General features: G+C 47.8%; 2 non-coding genes across 2 annotated transcripts; both read right to left on the bottom strand.

Annotated features, from left to right (window-relative positions):
- Positions 1 to 12,212: 12,212 nt before the first annotated feature.
- Positions 12,213 to 12,319, bottom strand: LOC117131423. The gene has a single exon (XR_004454611.1). It is a non-coding gene; the product is annotated as a small nucleolar RNA R71 (small nucleolar RNA).
- Positions 12,320 to 15,703: 3,384 nt separating this feature from the next.
- LOC117131422 lies at positions 15,704 to 15,810 on the bottom strand. The gene has a single exon (XR_004454610.1). It is a non-coding gene; the product is annotated as a small nucleolar RNA R71 (small nucleolar RNA).
- Positions 15,811 to 27,220: the final 11,410 nt, after the last annotated feature.

Below are 27,220 nucleotides of genomic sequence, written 5' to 3'. Positions count from 1 at the left end.
AGCCCACGTGGGCCAAAAAATCACCAAACTGTCCACGGGAAGGGCCAGATGTTGAGTCCCAGGACCAGTGTGCTGATATGTGTACTGAGGACAGCCATGGACTTCTGTGTGTGCTGACAGACACACGCGGACGTCATGTGTGTGCTGACGGACACACACGGACGTCCTAGCCATGGATAGCCACGAACATCCTGTGTATGCTGGCGGACACACACGGACACACACAGACGGCCACAGACATCATGTGTGTGCTGACGGACAGCCACGGAAAGCCACAGACGTCATGTGTGTGCTGGCGGACACCCACGGACATCCTGTGTACTGAACAAACAGCCCACGTGGGCCAAAATCACCCAAACAGTCGACAAGAAGGGCCAGCGTGCTGAGTCAAAGGACCAACGTCCTGATATGTGTACTGATGGATAGCCACGGACGTCCTGTGTGTGACGCACACAGACGAACACACACGGACAGCCACGGACGTCCTGTCTGTGCTGGCGGACACCCACAGACGTCCTGTGTGTACTGACCAGACAGCCCACGTGGGCCGAAATCACCCGAACAGTCCACGGGAAGGGTCAACGTGCTGAGTCCAAGGACCAACATGCTGATATGTGTACTGATGGACAGTCACGGACGTCCAGTGTGTGCTGACGGACACACACGGATAGCCTCGGACGTCCTCTGTGAGCTGATGGACACACACGAATGTCCTGTGTGTGCTGACGGACACCCACGGACATCCTATGTGTACTGAACAGACAGCCCACGTGGGCCAAAATCACCCGAACAGTCCACGAGAAGGGCCAGGGTGCTGAGTCCAAGAACCAATGTGCTGATATGTGTACTGATGGACAGCCACGGACGTCCTATGTGTGTTGACGGACAAACACAGACACACATGGACAGCCACGGACGTCTAGTGTGTGTTGACGGGACACACACGGACGTCCTGTGTGTGCTGACGGACACCCACAGACGTCATGTATGTGCTGACGGACACACACGGACGGTCACAGACGTCCTTTGTGTGCTGATGGACAGCCACAGACGTCCTGTGTGTGCTGACGGACACACACGGACGTCCTGCTTGTGCTGACAGACAGCCACTGACAGCCATGAACATCCTGTGTATGCTGGCGGACACCCACAGACACACACAAACACACACGGACAGCCACATACGTCCTGTGTGTGCTGACGGACAGCCACAGACAGCCACAGACGTCATGTGTGTGCTGGCGGACACCCACGGATGTCCTGTGTGTACTGAACAGACAGCCCACGTGGGGCAATATTACCCAAACAGTCCACGGGAAGGGCCAGCGTGCTGAGTCAAGGGACCAACGTGCTGATATGTGTACTGATGGATAGCCACGGACATCATGTGTGTGTTGACAGACACAGACGGACAAACACGGACAGCCATGGACATCCTGTGTGTGCTGGCGGACACCCACGGACGTCCTGTGTGTACTGACCAGACAGCCCACGTGGGCCAAAATCACCCGAACAGTCCACGGGAAGGGTCAACATTCTGAGTTTAAGGACCAACATGCTGATATGTGTGCTGATAGACAGTCACGGACGTTGTGTGTGCTGACGGAGACACACGAACAGCCCCTGACGGACACACACAGACATCCTGTGTGTGCAGGCGGATACCCACGGACGTCCTCTATGTACTGAACAAACAGCCCACGTGGGCCAAAATCACCCAAACAGTCCACGAGAAGGGCCAGCGTGCTGAGTCCAAGGACCAATGTACTGATGGACAGCCACCGACGTCCTGTGTGTTCTGACGGACACACATGGACAGCCACGGATGTCCTGTGAGTGCTGACGGACACACAGGGACACACATGGAAAGCCACAGACGTCGTGTGTGTGCTGACGGACACACACGTACGTCCTATGTGTGCTGACGGACACCCACACACGTCCTGTGTGTGCTGACTGCTGACGGACACCCACGGACGTCCTGTGTGTACTGAATAGACAGCCCACGTGGGCCAAAATCACCCGAACAGTCCACGGTAAGGGGTAGCATGCTGAGTCCAACGATCAACGTGCTGATATGTGTACTGATGAACAGCCACAAACGTCATATGTGTGCTGACGGACACACACGGACACACACGGACAGCCACGGATGTCCTGTGTGTACTGACGGACACCCACGGACGTCCTGTGTGTGCTGATGGACACCCACGGACGTCCTGTGTGTACTGAACAGACAGCCCACTTGGGCCAAAATCACCCTAACAGTCCACGGGAAGGGTCAGCGTGCTGAGTCCAAGGACCAACGTGCTTATATGTGTACTGATGGACAGCCACGGACGTCCTATGTGTGCTGATGGACACACACGGACACACAAGGACAGCCCCAGACGTCCTGTGTGTCCTGACGGACACACACGGACGTCCTGTGTGTGCTGACGGACACCCACACACGTCCTGTGTGTGCTGACTGCTGACGGACACCCACTGACGTCCTGTGTGTACTGAATAGACAGCCCACGTGGGCCAAAATCACCCGAACAGTCCACGGGAAGGGTTAGCATGCTGAGTCCAACGACCAATGTGCTGATATGTGTACTGATGAACAGCCACAGACGTCATGTGTGTGCTGACGGACACACACGGACACACACAGACACACACGGACAGCCACGGATGTCATGTGTGTACAGACGAACACCCACGGACGTCCTGTGTGTGCTGATGGACACCCACGGACGTCCTATGTGTTCTGAACAGACAGCCCACGTGGGCCAAAATCACCCGAACCGTGCACGGGAAGGGCCAGGATGTTGAGTCCAAGGACCAGTGTGCTGATATGTGTACTGATGGACAGCCATGGACGTCCTGTGTGTGCTGACAGACACACGCGGACGTCCTGTGTGTGCTGACGGACACACACGGACGTCCTAGCCACGGATAGCCACGAATATCCTGTGTATGCTGGCGGACACACACGGACACACACAGACGGCCACAGACGTCCTGTGTGTGCTGACGGACAGCCACGGAAAGCCACAGACGTCATGTGTGTGCTGGCGGACACCCACGGACATCCTGTGTACTGAACAAACAGCCCACGTGGGCCAAAATCACCCAAACAGTCCACAAGAAGGGCCAGCGTGCTGAGTCCAAGGACCAACGTCCTGATATGTGTACTGATGGATAGCCACGGACGTCCTGTGTGTGACGCACACAGACGAACACACACGGACAGCCACGGACGTCCTGTCTGTGCTGGCGGACACCCACAGACGTCCTGTGTGTACTGACCAGACAGCCCACGTGGGCCGAAATCACCCGAACAGTCCACGGGAGGGTCAACGTGCTGAGTCCAACGACCAACATGCTGATATGTGTACTGATGGACAGTCACGGACGTCCAGTGTGTGCTGACGGACACACACGGATAGCCTCGGACGTCCTCTGTGAGCTGATGGACACACACGAATGTCCTGTGTGTGCTGACGGACACCCACGTACATCCTATGTGTACTGAACAGACAGCCCACGTGGGCCAAAATCACCCGAACAGTCCACGAGAAGGGCCAGGGTGCTGAGTCCAAGAACCAATGTGCTGATATGTGTACTGATGGACAGCCACGGACGTCCTATGTGTGTTGACGGACAAACACAGACACACATGGACAGCCACGGACGTCTAGTGTGTGTTGACGGGACACACACGGACGTCCTGTGTGTGCTGACGGACACCCACAGACGTCATGTATGTGCTGACGGACACACACGGACGGTCACAGACGTCCTTTGTGTGCTGACGGACAGCCACAGACGTCCTGTGTGTGCTGACGGACACACACGGACGTCCTGCTTGTGCTGACAGACAGCCACTGACAGCCATGAACATCCTGTGTATGCTGGCGGACACCCACAGACACACACAAACACACACGGACAGCCACATACGTCCTGTGTGTGCTGACGGACAGCCACAGACAGCCATAGACGTCATGTGTGTGCTGGCGGACACCCACGGATGTCCTGTGTGTACTGAACAGACAGCCCACGTGGGGCAATATTACCCAAACAGTCCACGGGAAGGCCAGCGTGCTGAGTCAAGGGACCAACGTGCTGATATGTGTACTGATGGATAGCCACGGACATCATGTGTGTGTTGACAGACACAGACGGACAAACACGGACAGCCATGGACATCCTGTGTGTGCTGGCGGACACCCACGGACGTCCTGTGTGTACTGACCAGACAGCCCACGTGGGCCAAAATCACCCGAACAGTCCACGGGAAGGGTCAACATTCTGAGTTTAAGGACCAACATGCTGATATGTGTGCTGATAGACAGTCACGGACGTCCTGTGTGTGCTGACGGAGACACACGAACAGCCCCTGACGGACACACACAGACATCCTGTGTGTGCAGGCGGATACCCACGGACGTCCTCTATGTACTGAACAAACAGCCCACGTGGGCCAAAATCACCCAAACAGTCCACGAGAAGGGCCAGCGTGCTGAGTCCAAGGACCAATGTACTGATGGACAGCCACCGACGTCCTATGTGTTCTGACGGACACACATGGACAGCCATGGATGTCCTGTGAGTGCTGACGGACACACAGGGACACACATGGAAAGCCACAGACGTCGTGTGTGTGCTGACGGACACACACGTACGTCCTATGTGTGCTGACGGACACCCACAGACATCTTGTGTGTGCTGACGGACACACACAGACAGTCACGGACGTCCTGTGTGTCCTAACGGAGGGCCACAGACAGCCTCGGACGTCCTGTATGTCCTGACGGACACCCACGGACGTCCTGTGTGTACTGAACAGACAGCCCACGTGGGCCAAAATCACCCAAACAGTCCCCGGGAAGGGCCAGCATGCTGAGTCTAAGGACCAACGTGCTGATATGTGTACTGATGGACAGCCACGGACGTCCTGTGTGTGCTGATGGACACACACGGACAGACACGAACACACATGGACAGCCACGGATGTCCTGTGTGTGCTGGCGGACACCCACATACGTCCTGTTTGTACTGAACAGACAGCCCAGGATGTCCTGTGTGTGCTGAGTCCAAGGAACAACGTGCTGATATGTGTACTGATGGACAGCCACGGACGTCCTGTGTGTGCTGACGGACAGCCATGGACAGCCACGGACGTCCTGTGTGTGCTGGCGGACACCCACGGACGCCTCAGTGTACTGAACAGAGAGCCCACGTGGGCCAAAATCACCCAAACAGTCCACGAGAAGGGCTAGCGTGCTAAGTCCAAGGACCAACGTGTTGAAATGTATACTGATGAACAGCCACGGACGTCCTGTGTGTGCTGACGGACACACACGGACACACATGGACAGCCACGGACGTCATGTGTGTGCTGACAGACACACACGAACGTCCTGTGTGTGCTGACAGACACCCACGGACGTCATGTGTGTGCGGACAGACACACACGGACAGTCATGGACGTCCTGTGTGTGCTGACAGACATCCACGGACAGCCCCAGATGTCCTGTGTGTGCTGGCGGACACCCACGGACGTCCTGTGTGTACTGAACAGCAGCTGGGCGAAAATCACCCAAACTGTCACGCCCCCAATCCTGGAAAGGATTTGTCGGGACGGCCATGGTTCGAGGAAACGTACCAGCCAGTCATAGGACATCAAGGCAAGCGTTCCATGGTCGAGAAAGAAGGTTAAGAACATAAGGAAACTTAGACTTAACCTTATATAAGCTAATAGACAGCTAGGACGAGTAAGACGGTAACTGGACGAAGTAGACGAGTAGCTCGACCAGCTCAACGAAGCTTGGTTTAGTTCACTCCAGCTCAGTCCCTACTAAATCAGCTCCATTAGCTGGACTAGTAGCTCACTCAGCTGAGGCATCTGAGAGTCAGCTCACCTCAGGTAGACGGACTGTTCGGGTTTTAGGCCGATGGTCCGGGTCCGGGTCAATGGCGGGCTGTGAGGTCCGGCCATGAGGCCACAGGCTGTTGGGTCTTTGGACAAGGCTGTGGGCTAAGTCCAGGAGGCTTGGGGCGTGGGTTAGGCTTATGATCGATCCCAAACCCAATCAGAAAGGACGATGGGATGCAAGTGGCCGAGGGGGCACAACCCTTGGCCGATGGTGCCCGTTCGATAGCAAGTCGTGCCTGTTCGTGGGGCAAGACTTACCCCCTCGTTTTCTATAAATATGGGGCCTCTCCTGTTGGTTTCATTATCCAATTCCAGAGTAAAATACTCAGAGAAAAACGTAGAGAGAGAGAGAGAGAGAGAGTCTCGGCCAAGAGATCGGCCGGAAAAGGGCCGGTCGTGGTGGTTTTGTATCTCCGGCAAGGAGAACGGTTTAAGAGAGAGGAGGCCGTGTGGTTATGAATACCCAAGGCATAGAGAAAGGTCTGGAGAAGGACTACAAAGCCGTGGTTCAGTCAGATAGGGTCAGTGGGTAACCACCGACTCATCGGCTAAGACAATCGGACAGTCCGAACCGGTCTAGCCATGGGCGTTTGAATTGTGTCCTATTCTTCTCATTCTTTTCATCCAATTCTTCTTCAACTCCTTCTGTACATTGGCTTCGCCTTGTTGATGTGTTGGGATTGGTTATAACCGTTGTTCTGGTAGAGTAATGCGGTCGCGGTCCATAACCGACGAGTTAGGCGCGTGCATGGTCTAAACCGGCCTCAGGTGTTCCGATTGGATAGGGGCGGTTCTGTTCTGTTCTGAACGGTTGCAACCCTTCCCTGAGCAGTCACAATGGTTCATGACTTGGGTAGGTTAAGGCGTGATCCTTTGGCCATAGGCCGGACACACGCACGGACCAGACAGTCCATACGGACGGTTAGGTCGAACGGTTGGAGCATCTGAATGGGTGCAAGATGCCAAGGGTCATGAGTTGCCAAGAGGCACGAGTGTCCAAAGGGTACTAGTTCCCAAAGGGTGTGAGTTCCAAACGGTGCCATTGGTTCAAGGCTTAGGCCGAAACAAGTGGACAGTCTGCGGCTGCATAGTCAAACGGACGGAAGGTTAGTTTAATCGGAGTGTTGCGTAGCAAGGTCTGATCGGTTGCAAGGCAATCCGGTTGGGTCTTGGGCCTTACTCTGTGGTATGGATCCAGGCTTTGGGTCGGATCAGGTAAGAAGGTCCGTGAGACTTTGGGCCGGACTTATAACTGGCCGATCGCACCTAGCTCTTAACCAGACGGTTAGACGGCACTATGGACGATCCGACTATGGTTGGATGGTTCTAGTCGCAAAGGCTAAGTAGGATATCTTACAATCAACCTCTGGTTGGTTAGTAGGATAGGCGCCATATGCCTTATGTAGGGCGTACACCCACATGATGGCAATGGAAGGCCGGTTATATCAGTACATGCTAAGTGGACGAAGGCTTATCAAGTCTAGTGGTCGGATCATGTTTCATGACGATGGTTCGATGGCCGAGCACTAGTATGGATAGTCACGTTTCTGGAGTAAGAGTATTGGTGTGATGCTTCTATATATCAACCTTGGTGTTAATAGCTTCGGTATGGGCTAAGAGCCATGACGAAGTGTCTGGCTAGTATTATGTGTCGTAGACCATAGGTACTAAGCCTAGGTGTGATTGTTAATGGAAAGCCGTGTAAGATATGATCATGGTTGAGTATGGAAGACCTGACCTCTGGATGATGGTTCAAGGTGTCGGAACTAATCTGATTTAGGAATGCATCGGTTGGTATGAACAAGTCATATCTGTTGTCTGGGTTATGTCCCAAGGCCGATCAGGCCAGATGATGATTCATCAGTTCCAAGTCATGTGAGGAAGGTTGGTTGATTGACTTAGGATCTAATGAGCTTTGTCAGTCCATAATATGGACTTGGTACTATTGCCTATAAGGCAAAAGGATTTTGGATTGTGCATGAGCCGAGAATGCAAACCCTTATCCTTTCAAAGACTTCTCAAAGGTTACTTAGGTCTTTCGGGATGGTTGGTTGAATGACTAAGTACCTAGGGGAGTTATTTGATGCAGGAATCAAGATAAGGACCTTAAGTAAGATCATTGAGTGATCGTTGTCCAGCTGTCAAGCAAGATCAATTTGAGTCAATGGAGGACCGATGAGCTAATAAGCTCCATAGATTTGGCAAAGGTATGATCTAGCATTTACTTATGTACATCTAGATAAAATGGTTTAGGGGAATGGAACCTCAGAATCGTATGGCTTGGTTTGGGTTTAGGATGGACCTTTAAGCTAATTGGTAGTTGAGTAAACTGACCAAGGCTAAGGTGATTCGACCAGACAATTGTTAGATTGGTTTTAGACCAATGGTTTACTAGAGAATAATCCGCTGCGTATCTGTTGAAAGGATCTAGGCTATTAATGACTAGGGAAGTCTTTAGCTAAGATCTAAGTTAGCTCTCGCCTTGAGGTGATCTTATAAATAAAGGGCAAAAATTAAGAGGTTCGGCCAGGAAGTGGACCCAGCGACGTGAGGCATCGACCGTGGCCTAAGAGGCCAGGATCGGGTCTTACACAAACAGTCCCCGAGAAGGGCCAGCGTGCTGAGTCCAAGGACCAACGTGCTGATATTGGAACTGATGGACAGCGACGGACGTCTTGTGTGTGCTGATGGACACACACACGGACACACACGGACAGCCACGGATGTCCTGTGTGTGCTGACAGACACCCACAGACGTCCTGTGTGTGCTGACGGACACCCACGGATGTCCTGTGTGTACTGAACAGACAGCCCACATGGGCCGAAATCACCCGAACAGTCCTCGGGAAGGGCCAACATGCTGAGTCCAAGGACCAGCGTGCTGATATGTGTACTGATGGACAGCCACGGACGTCCTGTGTGTGCTGACGGACACACACAGAGGTCATGTGTGTGCTGACGGACAGACACAGACGTCCTGTGTGTGTTGACAGACAGCCACGGACAGCCACGAACGTCCTGTGTATGCTGGCGGACACCCATAGACACACATGAACACACACGGACAGCCATGGACGTCCTGTGTCTGCTGACGGACAGCCACATACAGCCACAGACGTCCTGTGTGTGCTGGCGGGCCAAAATCACCCGAACAGTCCACGGGAAGGGTCAGCATGCTGAGTCCAAGGACCAACGTGCTGATTTGTGTACTGATGGACAGCCACGGACGTCCTGTGTTTACTGACGGACAGACACGGACACACACGGATAGCCACGGACGTCCTGTGTGTGCTGACAGATAGCATGGACAGGCACGGACGTCCTGTGTGTGCTGGTGGACACCCACGGACATCCTCTGTGTACTGAACAGACAGCCTACGTGGGCCAAAATCACCCAAACAGTCCACGAGAAGGGCCAGCGTGCTAAGTCCAAGGACCAAAGTGCTGATATGTATACTGATGAACAGCCACGGACGTCCTGTGTGTGCTGACGGACACACACGGACACACATGGACAGCCACGAACGTCCTGTGTGTGCGGACGGACACACACGGACACACATGGACAGTCACGGACGTCCTGTGTGTGCTGACAGACAGCCACGGACAGCCCCGAACGTCCTGTGTGTGCTGGCGGACACCCACGGACGTCCTGTGTGTACTGAACAGACAGCCCACGTGGGTCAAAATCACCCAAACAGTCCCCAGGAAGGGCCAGCATGCTGAGTCCAAGGACCAACGTGCTGATATGTGTACTGATGGACAGCCACGGACGTCCTGTGTGTGCTGATGGACACAAACAGACAAACACGGACAGCCACGGATGTCTTGTGTGTGCTGACAGAGACCCACGGACGTCCTGTCTGTGATGACGGACACCCACGGATGTCCTGTGTGTACTGAACAGACAGCCCACGTGGGCCGAAATCACCTGAACAGTCCTCGGGAAGGGCCAGCATGCTGAGTCCAAGGACCAGCGTGCTGATATGTGTACTGATGGACAGCCACGGACGTCCTGTGTGTGCTGACTGACAGCCACAGACAGCCACGAACGTCCTGTGTATGCTGGCAGACACCCAGAGACACACACGAACATACACAGACAGCCTTGGACGTTCTGTGTGTGCTGACGGACAGCCACAGACAGCCACAGGACGTCCTGTGTGTGCTGTGATATCTTGCATATTTACATTGTTTTATCCATTCATCCATGAGCATTTTCATCATATAGATTAGGATTTAGCCATGTCTAGGTTGCATTTTGCATTCATTGTCCTTATTAGGTGTTGGAGTGCCACATGGAGTTCTTGGGGACATTTGGATGCATTTGGAGCTTAAAGGACGTGAAATAGGTGATCATTGGACGAGCAGAGCATGGGAGCGAGGTTCCGCAGCGACGTCATGAGCTCGCTCCAAAGAACCCCCCAGAGCGACTTGCCCAGAGCGACGCCCCGAGGTCGCTCGCGTCTCTATGGCGAGACGACACGAAGCGAAGCCTGGAGCGACCTCTCAGAGCGACCTACCAAGGTCGCTCCCGATCCAGAGCGACCCGTTGGAGCGACACACCAAAGTCGCTCGCGACCTCTCGCCCGGAGACACCAAAAATCGGCCCTGGAGCGACTTCCCGGAGCGACACCTGCAAGTCGCTCCGCGTTATTTTGCTGCCGAAAATCATGATTTCTCAGGGACCTTTTTGCAATTTATTTTGGACGTTTTGCACTTGAAAAACCTATGTTTTAAACATCTTTTGTAGCCACCAGGCAGATTATCTTTTGATCTATTGAGAAATACACAAGAACTCTCTGGAGAAGTTCATCTCTTGGATTTTGATTGTTATGTTCTTGTGTTCTTGTTGATTTCTTATCTATTTCTCTACATGATTAATCTGAAATCCAATATGGGTTTAAGAGGAATCATGGAGATTAGTGAGTAATCACCTTTTGAATTCATGGGTTAGGGAGATTAAGGGTGATTAGGTTAGAGCTAGGATGTTTTAGTGTAGATCATTCATATTTCCTTGCTAGTAGAGTAATCATAATGCATCTTCTGAGTTGGCCACTCAAAAGTTGATCCTTAGGCATTTCTCACCCGAAAGGTGTTCGATGAAATGCCCGAGACAACTCTCCTAGGCTTTTAGTATACTTTGCCAAAGACATTTGTTGTTAAAGATGCTAAGATAGCTAATAGACTTGTTAGTAATGATTGCTTTCATATTATTCAACCAAAGACATTTGATGTTTGAGATATGTTAGCAAATGAGCATTCATCTAGACATAGAGCTTGCTTAGAATTGTGTCTAGGCTTAAGGTTGATAGTTTGATTGATCATTTGCCATCCTTAGTTCGATACTTGATCACCCAAGGTCTAATCCCTATGCCCATGAGTTCTCTTTTCCCTTAGTCAAGAAAGTATCATTCTGTTATTGCTTTTTAGTTTTAGTCATAGCTTAAAACCCATCTAAATCATTGGTTGCACTTAGATTAAGTGAGTACTTGCATTCTCGGTGCTTTGATATCCCTCAGAACTGGTTCGACAATCATTTATACTACAACATTTGTCTTAGGAGCCTTGAAAACTCCTAACATCAAATTGGCGCCGTTGCCAAATTCTGAGTAGATTTAAACATTGAGATTTAGTCACTTGCTTGAGACTAAGTCATTTTTATTTTCTTTTGTTACTGATTCTCTTTCTTCACCTCCCTTTAATCTACAGGTGTATGAACTTGAGGAGCAGGGGTCCATCAAACCTAGTTCCAAGAGCTGCAGACATCAGAGCTTTAGAGAGAGAGTGTGCTAGAAAGAGAAGAGAAGAAGAGCAACAGGCTTACTTGCAGAGATTGGATACTGATATGGGAGACATACCTCAGGATGATGCTGCCGCCAATGGAGCTAACAACGTTCCACCAAACCAACAGCGAGCAGCTCGACCCATTGGCACTTACGACCGCCCCAACATTCATGGTCATAGATTGGGAATCCGAGCACCCGCTGTGGCAGCCAACAACTTTGAGATCAAATCAGGACTCCTCAACGTGATCGAAAACAACAAGTATCATGGCTTGGCTCTGGAGGATCCATTTGATCACTTGGACAGGTTCGACAGCTACTGTGGGTTGTCTAAAACCAATGGTGTGTCCGAAGATGCCTTCAAGCTCAAGCTATTCCCTTTCTCTTTGGGGGATAAGGCACGTCAGTGGGAGAAGTCTCTACCCAGTGACTCCATCACCACTTGGGATGACTGCAAGAAAGCATTCTTGGAGAAGTTCTTCTCTACTTCAAGAACTGCTAAGCTGAGAAACGAGATTTCCAGCTTTCAACAGAAGAACTTGGAAGGCTTCAGTGAAGCCTGGGAGAGATTCAAGGGCTACCAAGCTCAATGCCCACACCATGGCTTTTCTAAGGAGAGCTTGCTGAGCACATTCTACCGTGGTGCTCTTCCTAAGTACAGAGCCAGACTGGATACAGCTAGCAATGGGTTCTTCTTGGGGAGAACTGAGGAGGATGCAGAAGAGCTGGTTGACAACATGGTAAAGAGTGATGCAGTCTACAGTGGAGACCACGACAGAGGCAGTAGAACAGATGATAAGCAGACGAGGAAAGAGATCAAAGCTTTGGAAGACAAGATCGACCTACTCATTGCTGAAAAAGCCACCCAAGAGCAGCTGAAGTTTGTTGGTAACTCCAAGCAGGAAGATCCACTTGCTGTCAATGAGGTTGAGGGTTTGGAAGGTCAAGAGGAGTTGTGTTTCATTAACAACAATGGTAGCTGGTACAAAAAGGAGCCCAACTTTCAGTACAACAACTACCAACAGAAATCCTATCCAAACAACCAACAGAGTGGCTATCCGCCAAGAAACAACCAGCAAGGCAGCTATCAGCCTCAGCAAAATCCCTCGTCTGGTTCCTCTGCTCCTCAAGAGAGCAGCACTGATACCTTACTGAAACAAATCTTGGAGTCTCAGACTAGAAGTGAGAAGCATGTTGGTTATGAGTTGAAGAACCTTCATACCAAGATTGATGGGAGCTACAATGAGCTCAACAACAAATTCTCACACCTTGCTTCTACAGTCAGGAATTTAGAGAATCAGTTTGCTTCCATGAACACTCACCAGAATCGCCAGCAAGGATCTCTACCTGGAAAGTCTGACCAAAACCCCAAGGAGGCCAAAGCTATCACCCTTAGGAGTGGTAAACAGTTACCTCCTAAAACCCTCACCAAGGATGCTGAGAAACTAGGTGAGGGGGTTGCCATCAACATAGATGATGAAGTGGTGATTGTTGATGAGAAGATCAATGACGATATCTTGGAAAAGATAGTGGAAGCCAAAGGTAAGGGAAAGGTTGGAGAAGAGAAGAAGACAGTAAAGGATGGTGAAGTTGTTACTCCAGCAAGTGAAAGTTCTTTTGTTCCTCCTCCCTATGAACCCAAACTTCCATTCCCTGGTAGATTCAAGAGGCAGCTGCTAGAGAAATACAAGACTCTGTTTGAGAAGCAAATGAGTGAAGCTCAGGTTGCAATGCCCATCATTGATGCTTTCATGTTGATTCCTCAATACAGCAAGTTCCTGAAAGATGTTGTAGCTGCAAAGAAGAAGGAGATGGAAGGCATGATGATTCTTACCCATGAGTGCAATGCCATCATCCAGAGGCTTGATGTTCCAGAGAAATTAGAGGATCCAGGAAGCTTCACACTACCTTGTGCTCTTGGACCTATGGTATTTGAGAAAAGTCTCTGCGATTTGGGAGCTAGTGTCAGCTTGATGCCTTTGTCTGTTGCAAAGAAGCTTGGATTCACTCAGTACAAGAAGTGTAGACTCTCTCTGGTGTTAGCTGATCGTTCAGTGAAATATCCTGTGGGCATCTTAGAGAACCTCCCTGTGAAGATCGGAAGGTATGAGATACCTACAGATTTTGTGGTGCTTGAGATGGGTGAGGAGGCTCAAGACCCATTAATTCTAGGAAGGCCATTCTTAGCTACAGCAGGAGCTATTGTTAATGTGAAGGAAGGCACGATTGATCTCCATTTGGGTAAAGAGAACATCCTCCACTTTGACATCAAAGGGAAAATGAGGAAACCAACTGTGTTCGGGCAAGCCTTCTACATTGAAGAGATGGATACTCCTGCTGATGAGCACCTTGAAGAGTTACCACCTGAGGACGACGAGGAGGGATCATCTCCCTCTACTCATTCCCTATAGAAGGTAAACCACCACACTCCCTTGTATATACCATTTCATTTTTTGCATATTAGTCTTCTTTTCGGTATCTCTCTCTACTTGACAACACAGAGACTGTGTAACTCAAGTTTGGGGGAGGTACCAAGTATTTGATCATGTTTGCTTTGATGTTGTTTCATTGAGTCATGCATTGCATACCTATTTGCATATTAAAAAAAAAAAAAAAAAAAAAAAACAATCATTTAGTTTGCATCATTTGCATTTCTAGGAGAGTCTAGAGCATATAGGTTGCATTCACTTGCATTGGGAGCAATGATTTTAAATGCCTTGTAAAGAACACTACGTTGCACCTGAGTAGCTTTTGCACCTCTCAAAAAGACTTGTATGTTTCGAGCCTTGAAAACTCTTCCTGAAACTTGTTGATTGATGAAACTCAGTCTTTGAAGCCAACTACAATCTTATTTGAACTGAACGAACTTAATGTTTCTTGCTCATGGTCCCTTGTGTACTGAGTCATGGCTATACACACTTGAGTTGTCACATCTTTTATGCCGATTTTTTTTGACAAACTCTAGTGGTAGACCACTCCCAAAACCTTTTCCTCCTTTTAAGCTTTCATTGTTTGATGAGTGAGGCCTTTTTCGGAAAGTCTTACATGTGCATAATGTTGAGAGTATCGGGAACGACAATGCTTGATCTTCATTCTTGCTAGATTGGGCACTCTATTGTCTAGCTATAGGTGGGGGGTGAGTGTTGTGATTATGATTTGGGAGAAATGAAAAAGAAAAAGAATAGACTCTTTGTGCTTAAGTGAATTGTTTTGTTGGGATAAGTAGAGAATCCTCTAGCTCAAGTTTTGAAAGTCTTGGCCCCCAACCTAAAAAAAAAAAAAAAAAAAAAAAAAAAAAAAAAAAAAAAAAAAAAAAAAAAAAAAAAAAAAAAAAGAGAAAAAGGGGCTAGCAAAGTTGTTAGGAGCTAAGAAATATTTTGAGGTTCTGAAAAATCCCTTGTAGATTTCAAAGAGAATGAGTTAAAGTTCTTAGGATCTTTTGGTGAGAGATGTGAGTTGGGTTTGACATTTGGGAATGATTGTGTAATTGTATGTTTGGGAAAAGGGTAGAACAATGGAGATTGAGCATTGTATGCATTAGTTGATCCCTTTCTTAGATATATTATGTGCAATGTCAAGGCTACTTGTTTCGAGAGTAAACCACCTTAAAGATCATATGTTTTGAATCTCTTGAATCACTTGAATAAAAGCCTTCCCTTACCCAACCAAATGACTTGGACCAACTGACCATTTGCAAGAATTCACCTGATGTTTTGTGCTTAATGAATGTGAGAGTTGGTTGATTTGAATGTGTGGATGCTTGATGATGAGTGTAAGAACAAAAAGAGTTAAGATAGGCCTAGAGAAGCTAGAGTGTAATAAGAGTGTGTGCTAGTTGTGTTTCTTTTGGCTATGTGCTCCCACCTTCAACCTCTCTCCCTATGGTAAGGCACGTCAGTGGGAGAAGTCTCTACCCAGTGACTCCATCACCACTTGGGATGACTGCAAGAAAGCATTCTTGGAGAAGTTCTTCTCTACTTCAAGAACTGCTAAGCTGAGAAACGAGATTTCCAGCTTTCAACAGAAGAACTTGGAAGGCTTCAGTGAAGCCTGGGAGAGATTCAAGGGCTACCAAGCTCAATGCCCACACCATGGCTTTTCTAAGGAGAGCTTGCTGAGCACATTCTACCGTGGTGCTCTTCCTAAGTACAGAGCCAGACTGGATACAGCTAGCAATGGGTTCTTCTTGGGGAGAACTGAGGAGGATGCAGAAGAGCTGGTTGACAACATGGTAAAGAGTGATGCAGTCTACAGTGGAGACCACGACAGAGGCAGTAGAACAGATGATAAGCAGACGAGGAAAGAGATCAAAGCTTTGGAAGACAAGATCGACCTACTCATTGCTGAAAAAGCCACCCAAGAGCAGCTGAAGTTTGTTGGTAACTCCAAGCAGGAAGATCCACTTGCTGTCAATGAGGTTGAGGGTTTGGAAGGTCAAGAGGAGTTGTGTTTCATTAACAACAATGGTAGCTGGTACAAAAAGGAGCCCAACTTTCAGTACAACAACTACCAACAGAAATCCTATCCAAACAACCAACAGAGTGGCTATCCGCCAAGAAACAACCAGCAAGGCAGCTATCAGCCTCAGCAAAATCCCTCGTCTGGTTCCTCTGCTCCTCAAGAGAGCAGCACTGATACCTTACTGAAACAAATCTTGGAGTCTCAGACTAGAAGTGAGAAGCATGTTGGTTATGAGTTGAAGAACCTTCATACCAAGATTGATGGGAGCTACAATGAGCTCAACAACAAATTCTCACACCTTGCTTCTACAGTCAGGAATTTAGAGAATCAGTTTGCTTCCATGAACACTCACCAGAATCGCCAGCAAGGATCTCTACCTGGAAAGTCTGACCAAAACCCCAAGGAGGCCAAAGCTATCACCCTTAGGAGTGGTAAACAGTTACCTCCTAAAACCCTCACCAAGGATGCTGAGAAACTAGGTGAGGGGGTTGCCATCAACATAGATGATGAAGTGGTGATTGTTGATGAGAAGATCAATGACGATATCTTGGAAAAGATAGTGGAAGCCAAAGGTAAGGGAAAGGTTGGAGAAGAGAAGAAGACAGTAAAGGATGGTGAAGTTGTTACTCCAGCAAGTGAAAGTTCTTTTGTTCCTCCTCCCTATGAACCCAAACTTCCATTCCCTGGTAGATTCAAGAGCAGCTGCTAGAGAAATACAAGACTCTGTTTGAGAAGCAAATGAGTGAAGCTCAGGTTGCAATGCCCATCATTGATGCTTTCATGTTGATTCCTCAATACAGCAAGTTCCTGAAAGATGTTGTAGCTGCAAAGAAGAAGGAGATGGAAGGCATGATGATTCTTACCCATGAGTGCAATGCCATCATCCAGAGGCTTGATGTTCCAGAGAAATTAGAGGATCCAGGAAGCTTCACACTACCTTGTGCTCTTGGACCTATGGTATTTGAGAAAAGTCTCTGCGATTTGGGAGCTAGTGTCAGCTTGATGCCTTTGTCTGTTGCAAAGAAGCTTGGATTCACTCAGTACAAGAAGTGTAGACTCTCTCTGGTGTTAGCTGATCGTTCAGTGAAATATCCTGTGGGCATCTTAGAGAACCTCCCTGTGAAGATCGGAAGGTATGAGATACCTACAGATTTTGTGGTGCTTGAGATGGGTGAGGAGGCTCAAGACCCATTAATTCTAGGAAGGCCATTCTTAGCTACAGCAGGAGCTATTGTTAATGTGAAGGAAGGCACGATTGATCTCCATTTGGGTAAAGAGAACATCCTCCACTTTGACATCAAAGGGAAAATGAGGAAACCAACTGTGTTCGGGCAAGCCTTCTACATTGAAGAGATGGATACTCCTGCTGATGAGCACCTTGAAGAGTTACCACCTGAGGACGACGAGGAGGGATCATCTCCCTCTACTCATTCCCTATAGAAGGTAAACCACCACACTCCCTTGTATATACCATTTCATTTTTTGCATATTAGTCTTCTTTTCGGTATCTCTCTCTACTTGACAACACAGAGACTGTGTAACTCAAGTTTGGGGGAGGTACCAAGTATTTGATCATGTTTGCTTTGATGTTGTTTCATTGAGTCATGCATTGCATACCTATTTGCATATTAAAAAAAAAAAAAAAAAAAAAACAATCATTTAGTTTGCATCATTTGCATTTCTAGGAGAGTCTAGAGCATATAGGTTGCATTCACTTGCATTGGGAGCAATGATTTTAAATGCCTTGTAAAGAACACTACGTTGCACCTGAGTAGCTTTTGCACCTCTCAAAAAGACTTGTATGTTTCGAGCCTTGAAAACTCTTCCTGAAACTTGTTGATTGATGAAACTCAGTCTTTGAAGCCAACTACAATCTTATTTGAACTGAACGAACTTAATGTTTCTTGCTCATGGTCCCTTGTGTACTGAGTCATGGCTATACACACTTGAGTTGTCACATCTTTTATGCCGATTTTTTTTGACAAACTCTAGTGGTAGACCACTCCCAAAACCTTTTCCTCCTTTTAAGCTTTCATTGTTTGATGAGTGAGGCCTTTTTCGGAAAGTCTTACATGTGCATAATGTTGAGAGTATCGGGAACGACAATGCTTGATCTTCATTCTTGCTAGATTGGGCACTCTATTGTCTAGCTATAGGTGGGGGGTGAGTGTTGTGATTATGATTTGGGAGAAATGAAAAAGAAAAAGAATAGACTCTTTGTGCTTAAGTGAATTGTTTTGTTGGGATAAGTAGAGAATCCTCTAGCTCAAGTTTTGAAAGTCTTGGCCCCCAACCTAAAAAAAAAAAAAAAAAAAAAAAAACGAAAAAAAAAGAGAAAAGAAAAAGAAAAAAAAAAAAAAGAGAAAAAGGGGCTAGCAAAGTTGTTAGGAGCTAAGAAATATTTTGAGGTTCTGAAAAATCCCTTGTAGATTTCAAAGAGAATGAGTTAAAGTTCTTAGGATCTTTTGGTGAGAGATGTGAGTTGGGTTTGACATTTGGGAATGATTGTGTAATTGTATGTTTGGGAAAAGGGTAGAACAATGGAGATTGAGCATTGTATGCATTAGTTGATCCCTTTCTTAGATATATTATGTGCAATGTCAAGGCTACTTGTTTCGAGAGTAAACCACCTTAAAGATCATATGTTTTGAATCTCTTGAATCACTTGAATAAAAGCCTTCCCTTACCCAACCAAATGACTTGGACCAACTGACCATTTGCAAGAATTCACCTGATGTTTTGTGCTTAATGAATGTGAGAGTTGGTTGATTTGAATGTGTGGATGCTTGATGATGAGTGTAAGAACAAAAAGAGTTAAGATAGGCCTAGAGAAGCTAGAGTGTAATAAGAGTGTGTGCTAGTTGTGTTTCTTTTGGCTATGTGCTCCCACCTTCAACCTCTCTCCCTATGAGTTCTAGAAAGTTCACTTGTGGACAAGTAAAGAACAAGTTTGGGGGAGTTGATATCTTGCATATTTACATTGTTTTATCCATTCATCCATGAGCATTTTCATCATATAGATTAGGATTTAGCCATGTCTAGGTTGCATTTTGCATTCATTGTCCTTATTAGGTGTTGGAGTGCCACATGGAGTTCTTGGGGACATTTGGATGCATTTGGAGCTTAAAGGACGTGAAATAGGTGATCATTGGACGAGCAGAGCATGGGAGCGAGGTTCCGCAGCGACGTCATGAGCTCGCTCCAAAGAACCCCCCAGAGCGACTTGCCCAGAGCGACGCCCCGAGGTCGCTCGCGTCTCTATGGCGAGACGACACGAAGCGAAGCCTGGAGCGACCTCTCAGAGCGACCTACCAAGGTCGCTCCCGATCCAGAGCGACCCGTTGGAGCGACACACCAAAGTCGCTCGCGACCTCTCGCCCGGAGACACCAAAAATCGGCCCTGGAGCGACTTCCCGGAGCGACACCTGCAAGTCGCTCCGCGTTATTTTGCTGCCGAAAATCATGATTTCTCAGGGACCTTTTTGCAATTTATTTTGGACGTTTTGCACTTGAAAAACCTATGTTTTAAACATCTTTTGTAGCCACCAGGCAGATTATCTTTTGATCTATTGAGAAATACACAAGAACTCTCTGGAGAAGTTCATCTCTTGGATTTTGATTGTTATGTTCTTGTGTTCTTGTTGATTTCTTATCTATTTCTCTACATGATTAATCTGAAATCCAACATGGGTTTAAGAGGAATCATGGAGATTAGTGAGTAATCACCTTTTGAATTCATGGGTTAGGGAGATTAAGGGTGATTAGGTTAGAGCTAGGATGTTTTAGTGTAGATCATTCATATTTCCTTGCTAGTAGAGTAATCATAATGCATCTTCTGAGTTGGCCACTCAAAAGTTGATCCTTAGGCATTTCTCACCCGAAAGGTGTTCGATGAAATGCCCGAGACAACTCTCCTAGGCTTTTAGTATACTTTGCCAAAGACATTTGTTGTTAAAGATGCTAAGATAGCTAATAGACTTGTTATTAATGATTGCTTTCATATTATTCAACCAAAGACATTTGATGTTTGAGATATGTTAGCAAATGAGCATTCATCTAGACATAGAGCTTGCTTAGAATTGTGTCTAGGCTTAAGGTTGATAGTTTGATTGATCATTTGCCATCCTTAGTTCGATACTTGATCACCCAAGGTCTAATCCCTATGCCCATGAGTTCTCTTTTCCCTTAGTTAAGAAAGTATCATTCTGTCATTGCTTTTTAGTTTTAGTCATAGCTTAAAACCCATCTAAATCATTGGTTGCACTTAGATTAAGTGAGTACTTGCATTCTCGGTGCTTTGATATCCCTCAGAACTGGTTCGACAATCATTTATACTACAACATTTGTCTTAGGAGCCTTGAAAACTCCTAACATCATGCTGGCGGACACCCACACCCACTCTTAAACTGCACCCTTCCTCTGTGACAGTCCAGAGTGGCCAGGTTCTTTCCAAGCCAGTCCATGCCTAATATCACCTCATGATTCTTAAGGCAGACCACAACCAGATCCATAGGCATAACTCTATCCTGGATCACTATTGGGATATCCTTTACTCTCCCTAATGAATGCATTACTTGCCCACCGGCCGCATTCACTATGCAAGGATCATCCTCCGTTTCCATCTGGAACAACCCTTTTCCGATCATATCTGGGCTCACAAAGCTGTGTGTAGCTCCAGTATCAAACAGTACGTGTGTTTCCACACCACCAATACATAGGGTCCCTACATAAGACCCCCCTTTTCTAATCATTTAATCCATTCTAAGTTCTGTCATTTCCCCGATCCTGGATAGGATCGCCCGGACAGACTTTAGTGCGAGGAGACGCACCAGTCAGGTCACATGACCTAAAAACAAGCGTGTCATGGTCCAAAACGTGGTTAAGGGAATCAGGTAGCTGGAACTTAACCAAATTAAGGCAGATGCAAGCTCAAAGGAGCTGGACAAGCGAGCTGGTAGCTGGACGAGATCCAGGTGAAGCTCGATTGAAGTGGGTGATCAGAATGGATCATGGGAGAACTAAGTATAGGTATGGAAATAGACCAAGGGACATAGAAGAATTGAAGAAGATAAAGGAAGCAAGCTGGACACAGTGTATAACAGCTGGGCGATGCAGTAAGCAAGCTCAACCAGCTAGGTGAACTGTAGTGCAGCTCAATGTAGCTCACTGAACTGTAGTTCAGCTCCCTGAGCTGGATGGTCTAGCTCACTCAGCTGGGTCAGCTGGGGATCAGCTCAACTCAGCTGGACTGAGTGTTCAAGTCATGAGCAGTTGGGCCGGGTCTGGACAGTGGCCGGGCCATGTGGGCGACCCGGGTGTACCGTGTGGGATTGTTTGGCTCTTGGGATTGAGCCAGGAGCTTGGGCAATCCGTGTGGGCTTGTTTGGACTTGTCCAGGAGTGGATTGGCAAGCCCAGGGCGTCTGGAAACTGCCTGAGGTGAATAGGTATGATCTGGACAATTGATTAAATCAATGGCCAGAAATGATACCGAAAGGGTGCAACCTTTGGAAAGCTAACTGCCCCTTCTTCTATAAAAGGCAGGCAAGTCCGTGACTTTGCAGGCACGCCAGGGCTTCCTCCTACACCCTGAAACACAAAGAAACACAGAGAAAAGACAGAGAGTTGGTCGGATTCCCAATCCAAGACCCATGGTGGTGTAAAGGTCATAAAGAGGCAGTTTTGGGAGAGATCAAGGGGTGAAGTTATGAACGACTTTCTGGTGGTTTTGATCCGTGATGTTATCACCCAAAGCATCCGTGAGAACACACGCAAAAGGTGAGGAAAGAAGGTAGATGACCGGAATTCATTCCCAAAGGCCAAGACAGCCTTAATGAGAGAGGTGTGTGGGAGGGCAGTTTCATGGAAGTGCAAGGGGAGTTATGAACGACCCTGTGGTAGGTTTTCACCACGGATGAACACGTCCTAGGCTTCCCCTGTATCTTGGGAACACACGCAAATACCCAGGAGAGAAGGGAGAAGGCCGGACTTCCCTCACAATGGCATGAATAGCCTTGAAGGTGGATGCAGTGTAGAAACTGGTTTCATGGAAGTTCCATCGAATGGATCAGGGGTGCGACCCATGAATGGATCTTATCAATACAGGAGGTATGTGATAAGTACTGATAGACGTGTTCACTGTAGGAGCATGGCCGAACATAATAAGGAAAGGCACTTGATCTAATCAGATCATGTATAAGGTAACTGATTTTATAATTACTTTCAAGGTTATGTTTCTGTCTCTTGTGGTGCGGTTAAGGCCAAGTATGGCACGCCCCTTGAAGACCATATGTTGTGATGTAAACTAAGGATCCAGGACCCTGAGATAAGGGGCAGATCTTAGTTGATCTAACTCATCCATGTGGGATGGAAGTTAGAGGCCACTCATTGGATAGTGATCCATGTTGGATCATGGTGTGTGTGTTAGTTCTGATCAAGGTGTGAATCAATGATCCGAATCATGGAGGAGACACATGGGCGAGAGCTAACTTAGATCATGGAACCAGCAGCAAGCCGTGGAGGCGAGTAAGGCTAGTACTAAGTGGCATGGACCACAAGTATGGGGCCGGTGTGTTTATCTAAAGAAGGCCGTGTGTAATCTGATCTTTGGCAAGGATGGATGACCTGATCCATAGGTGATGGATCAAGGTGTCTGATCTGATTGATAAAAGGATGCACCGGTGGTAAGAGGAGGAATGATCGGCTTCGTTGGGACATGGTTCCATGGCCTGTTAGGTACGTGTGAAGACTCATCAGTTCTGGTTCATGTGGGGTGGTTGGTTGATTGACTCAGGATCTGATGGTCGTTGTTATTCCATGAGCTGGACTTGGTATCATAAGTTGATAAAGCAAAAGGATGTGGGACAGTGCATGAGCCGGTAAGGGCCAGATGCATGTCCATAGCTGTTTGAAGACTTCTCAAGGGTTACTTATGTCTGTGGGGATTGTTGGCTGAATGACTAAGTACCTAAGGGAGTTGTTTTGTGTGTGTAAAGGAGATGGACGCAGTATATGGCAGCTGGCCATAGCTCGGTCCTATCTCAGTACGAGTGTGACAGCTCGATCAGCTCGTCTATGAGTAAATTCAGCTAGAGTAGCTGGGCCGATGAGCTAACAAGCTCCGTGGATGTGGCAAAGGTATGATCTAGCAATGTTGCATTGATCTAGATAGAATGGTTAGGGAAACGGAACCTCAGATTTGTATGACTTGGTTCGTGTTCAGAATCAACCTTGGAGCTAGCTGGTAGTTGAGTATACTAACCATTAGCTGAGGTGATTCGACCGGACAAGTATTAGATTGGCTATAGACCAATGGATGATGATATTATTCCGCTGCGTATGTGTTGTATTGATCTAAGCTAGGAAAGACTATGGTAGTCTTGAGCTAAGATCTGAGTTAGCCCTCGCCTATGGGAGATGTTTTAAATATAGGGCAAACATTTTGAGAGGTTCGGTCAGGGTATCGACCGAGCGACGTGAGGCATCGACCGTGGCCTAGTCGGCCAGGATCGGGTCTTACAAGTTGGTATCAGAGCATGCTTGATCCTGTTACGGACAGTGCTCAAGGATGTTGAGTTCCAAACCGAAATTATTTCTGAAAACTATGATGACTTGGAACCTTAGCTTTGGTGAGCCAAGCGAGAGTTGAGGTAAGATTGGGTTTCATGCTTGTGAATGGGGAAGTTCCAAGATGAGCCGGCTTAGCCAAGATACACTCTTCCACAGCAAGACCCTGAAAACATAAAGGTTAGTTTATCTAGTTATTTGGGAATAGTAGACGGATTGGATGATGGACGCAATGCAAGATCTTTGAATGGACGACCTGGACAAGGGAAGTAACATGGACCAGAGAGTGGCTTAGGTTGAAAGAAACGTGCAGCACTCTCTTGGAGGTAAATGTTATCCCTTGGTGGCCGTTCAAAACAAGTGAGCATATGCAATGTTCATGTTAGTCTAAGGGAGACGCTACATGGCGGCTAGTACATGAGTGGGCTTATGATCAGATGGATCAGCTTGGACTCAGTGTAAGTCAAGGTAGGATTCCTTAAGATTGAGTGAATGGAATGGATCAATTCCAAGAGGAATTGGAAACACGATGTTAAGTATCTTAGTATGAGGAGGATTGAGGTATACTATAAACACTTTTGTGAATGGTATGGGACGTTCACAGATGTGTGATGCTTTGGAGAATGGTATGGGACATTTTCCAAATGTGTGATTAAACCGAGATCCTACTCATCTAAGTACTTAATGATCGGTGGTGTGGAAACACATTATTTGATACTGGAGATACACATAGTTTTATGAGTCCAAGTATGATTGGAAAAGGTTTGTTTCAGTATGGAACATGGGACGGTCCTCAACGAGTGAGTAGGACAAGTTATGAACTCACTCGGTCTGGTAAAGGACATCCCTGTGGTGATCTTGGATAGGCCGATGCCTATAGATCTGATTGTTGTCCCCCTCAAGCATCATGAAGTGATCTTGGGCATGGACTGGTTGGGAAAGTATCGGGCAACTCTAGATTATCACCGGGGAAGGGTGCAACTTGAGAACGAGTTTGGACCCCGATTAAGTACCAAGGAATCAAGCCAACCTTTTGTAGCTTGGTGGTTTCAGCAGTCCAAGTAGAACGGATACTTGGAAATGGTTGTGAGGCCTTTTTGGTTACCATTTACACTGATGAGGTTGTAGGGGCCTGTGACCCAGAGGGTATACCGTTGGTTCGGGAATTTCAGGAAATGTTTGGGGCACTACAGGGCATTCCCCCTGATAGGGCTGACCCATTCATCATTGAATTGGAACCTGGAACGTCCCCATTATCTAAAAGTCCATATAGAATGGCACCAGCTAAGATGGCTGAGCTGTAGTCGATCAAGTCTAGTGAGGGATGAGGATCGCAGCACAACCAAGTCGGAGATTGACCTATGGTTGGGGTGAGACGGTTAAGTCCTGGAGTAGACCAGAACCGCAATATGATCAAGTCCGTCAAAGGATGAGGATCAGGACATGACCTACTCGGAGATGGAACTATGGTCGGGGTGTAACGGTCTAGTCCCTGAGTGGACCAGGACTGGAATATGATCACGTCCTAAATGGACTAGGATCAAAATATGACAAAGTCCAGTTTGGAAAGAAGTCAAGTTGAGGCGGGTTAGTCTTGTAAGGGCTAAGATGGCAATATGGCCAAGCTGGGAGAGGCTGTGGCTGGTTAAGGAATGATCCAGTAATTGGGGGCTGGAATCATAAACCTTATTGTCCAGGAAGGACTTAAGGGAACAAAACAATCTGTTAGGACTCATGGTAGAGTGATCAACCTAAAGATTGGAACATGTTCGCTAGGACTTGGCTGGTGCATAGAGTGGCTTTGAGATTTGTTGAATCTTCTAAGACTTGAGTACGCAGTATGTTCCTAGCGAGTGAATTTGATCTAGTCATGGAACTAAAGTGTTCTACAGGGACTTGGTGTCTACTAGGAACGCAACCTGGAGAGTAGGGTCAGTGACACAAGTTATGTCTTTGTATGGGTGCTTGATGGATCACTTGATAAGATTTTGGGTAAAATCTCTATCAAGTGGGGGGAGACTTGTGTAGATGGTGATCAAGACGTGATCAGTGAGGAGGGACAAGGAGGGAGATGCAACGAATTGGTTAAGAAGAACCAATCGAGCATGCTCTATATTCTGGATGCAAAGAATTCGGTTGGAATCATTTGTCTTCAGACAAGACGGCAACACCACAGGATTCGAGGAGGAATCCATCCTAAGTGGGGGAGACTTGTCATGTCCCCGATCCTGGATAGGATCGTCCGGACAGACTTTAGTGCGAGGAGACGCACCAGTCAGGTCACATGACCTAAAGACAAGCGTGTCATGGTCCAAAACGTGGTTAAGGGAATCAGGTAGCTGGAACTTATCCAAAATAAGGCAGATGCAAGATCAAAGGAGCTGGACAAGCGAGCTCGTAGCTGGAAGAGATCCAGGTGAAGCTCGATTGAAGTGGGTGATCAGAATGGATCATGGGAGAACTAAGTATAGGTCTGGAAATACACCAAGGGACTTAGAAGAATTGAAGAAGATAAAGGAAGCAAGCTGGACACAGTGTATAATAGCTGGGCGATGCAGTAAGCAAGCTCGACCAGCTAGGTGAAGTGTAGTGCAGCTCAATGTAGCTCACTGAAGTGTAGGTCATCTCCCTGAGCTGGATGGTCTAGCTCACTCAGCTGGGTCAGCTGGGGATCAGCTCAACTCAGCTGGACTGAGTGTTCAAGTCATGGGCAGTTGGGCCGGGTCTGGACAGTGGCCGGGCCATGTGGGCGACCCGGGTGTACCGATGGGCTGGTTGGCTCTTGGGATTGAGCCAGGAGCTTGGGCAATCCGTGTGGGGTTGTTTGTACTTGTCCAGGAGTGGATTGGCAAGCCCAGGGCGTCTGGAAACTGCCTGAGGCGAATGGGTATGATCTGGACCATTGATTAAATCAATGGCCAGAAATGATACCGAAAGGGTGCAACCTTTGGTAAGGTAACTGCCCCTTTTTCTATAAAAGGCAGGGAAGTCCGTGCCTTTGCAGGCACGCCAGGGCTTCCTCCTACACCCTGAAACAAAAAGAAACACAGAGAAAAGACAGAGAGTTGGTCGGATTCCCAATCCAAGACCCATGGTGGTGTGAAGGTCATAAAGAGGCAGTTTTGGGAGAGATCAAGGGGGGAAGTTATGAACGACTTTCTGGTGGTTTTGATCCGTGATGTTATCACCCAAAGCATCCTACAGGGCCTGAGAACACACGCAAATGGTTAGGAAAGAAGGTAGATGACCGGAATTCATTCCCAAAGGCCAAGACAGCCTTGAGGAGAGAGGTGTGTGGGAGGGCAGTTTCATGGAAGTGCAAGGGGAGTTATGAACGACCCTGTGGTAGGTTTTCACCACGGATGAACACGTCCTAGGCTTCCCCTGTATCTTGGGAACACACGCAAATACCCAGGAGAGAAGGGAGAAGGCCGGACTTCCCTCACAATGGCATGAATAGCCTTGAAGGTGGATGCAGTGTA

The sequence above is a fragment of the Brassica rapa genome, unplaced genomic scaffold (assembly GCF_000309985.2).
Source record: "Brassica rapa cultivar Chiifu-401-42 unplaced genomic scaffold, CAAS_Brap_v3.01 Scaffold0913, whole genome shotgun sequence".
Classification (NCBI taxonomy): Eukaryota; Viridiplantae; Streptophyta; class Magnoliopsida; order Brassicales; family Brassicaceae; genus Brassica; species Brassica rapa.
Note: the sequence above shows the minus strand (reverse complement) of the source record. Positions and strands in the feature narration are given on the sequence as shown.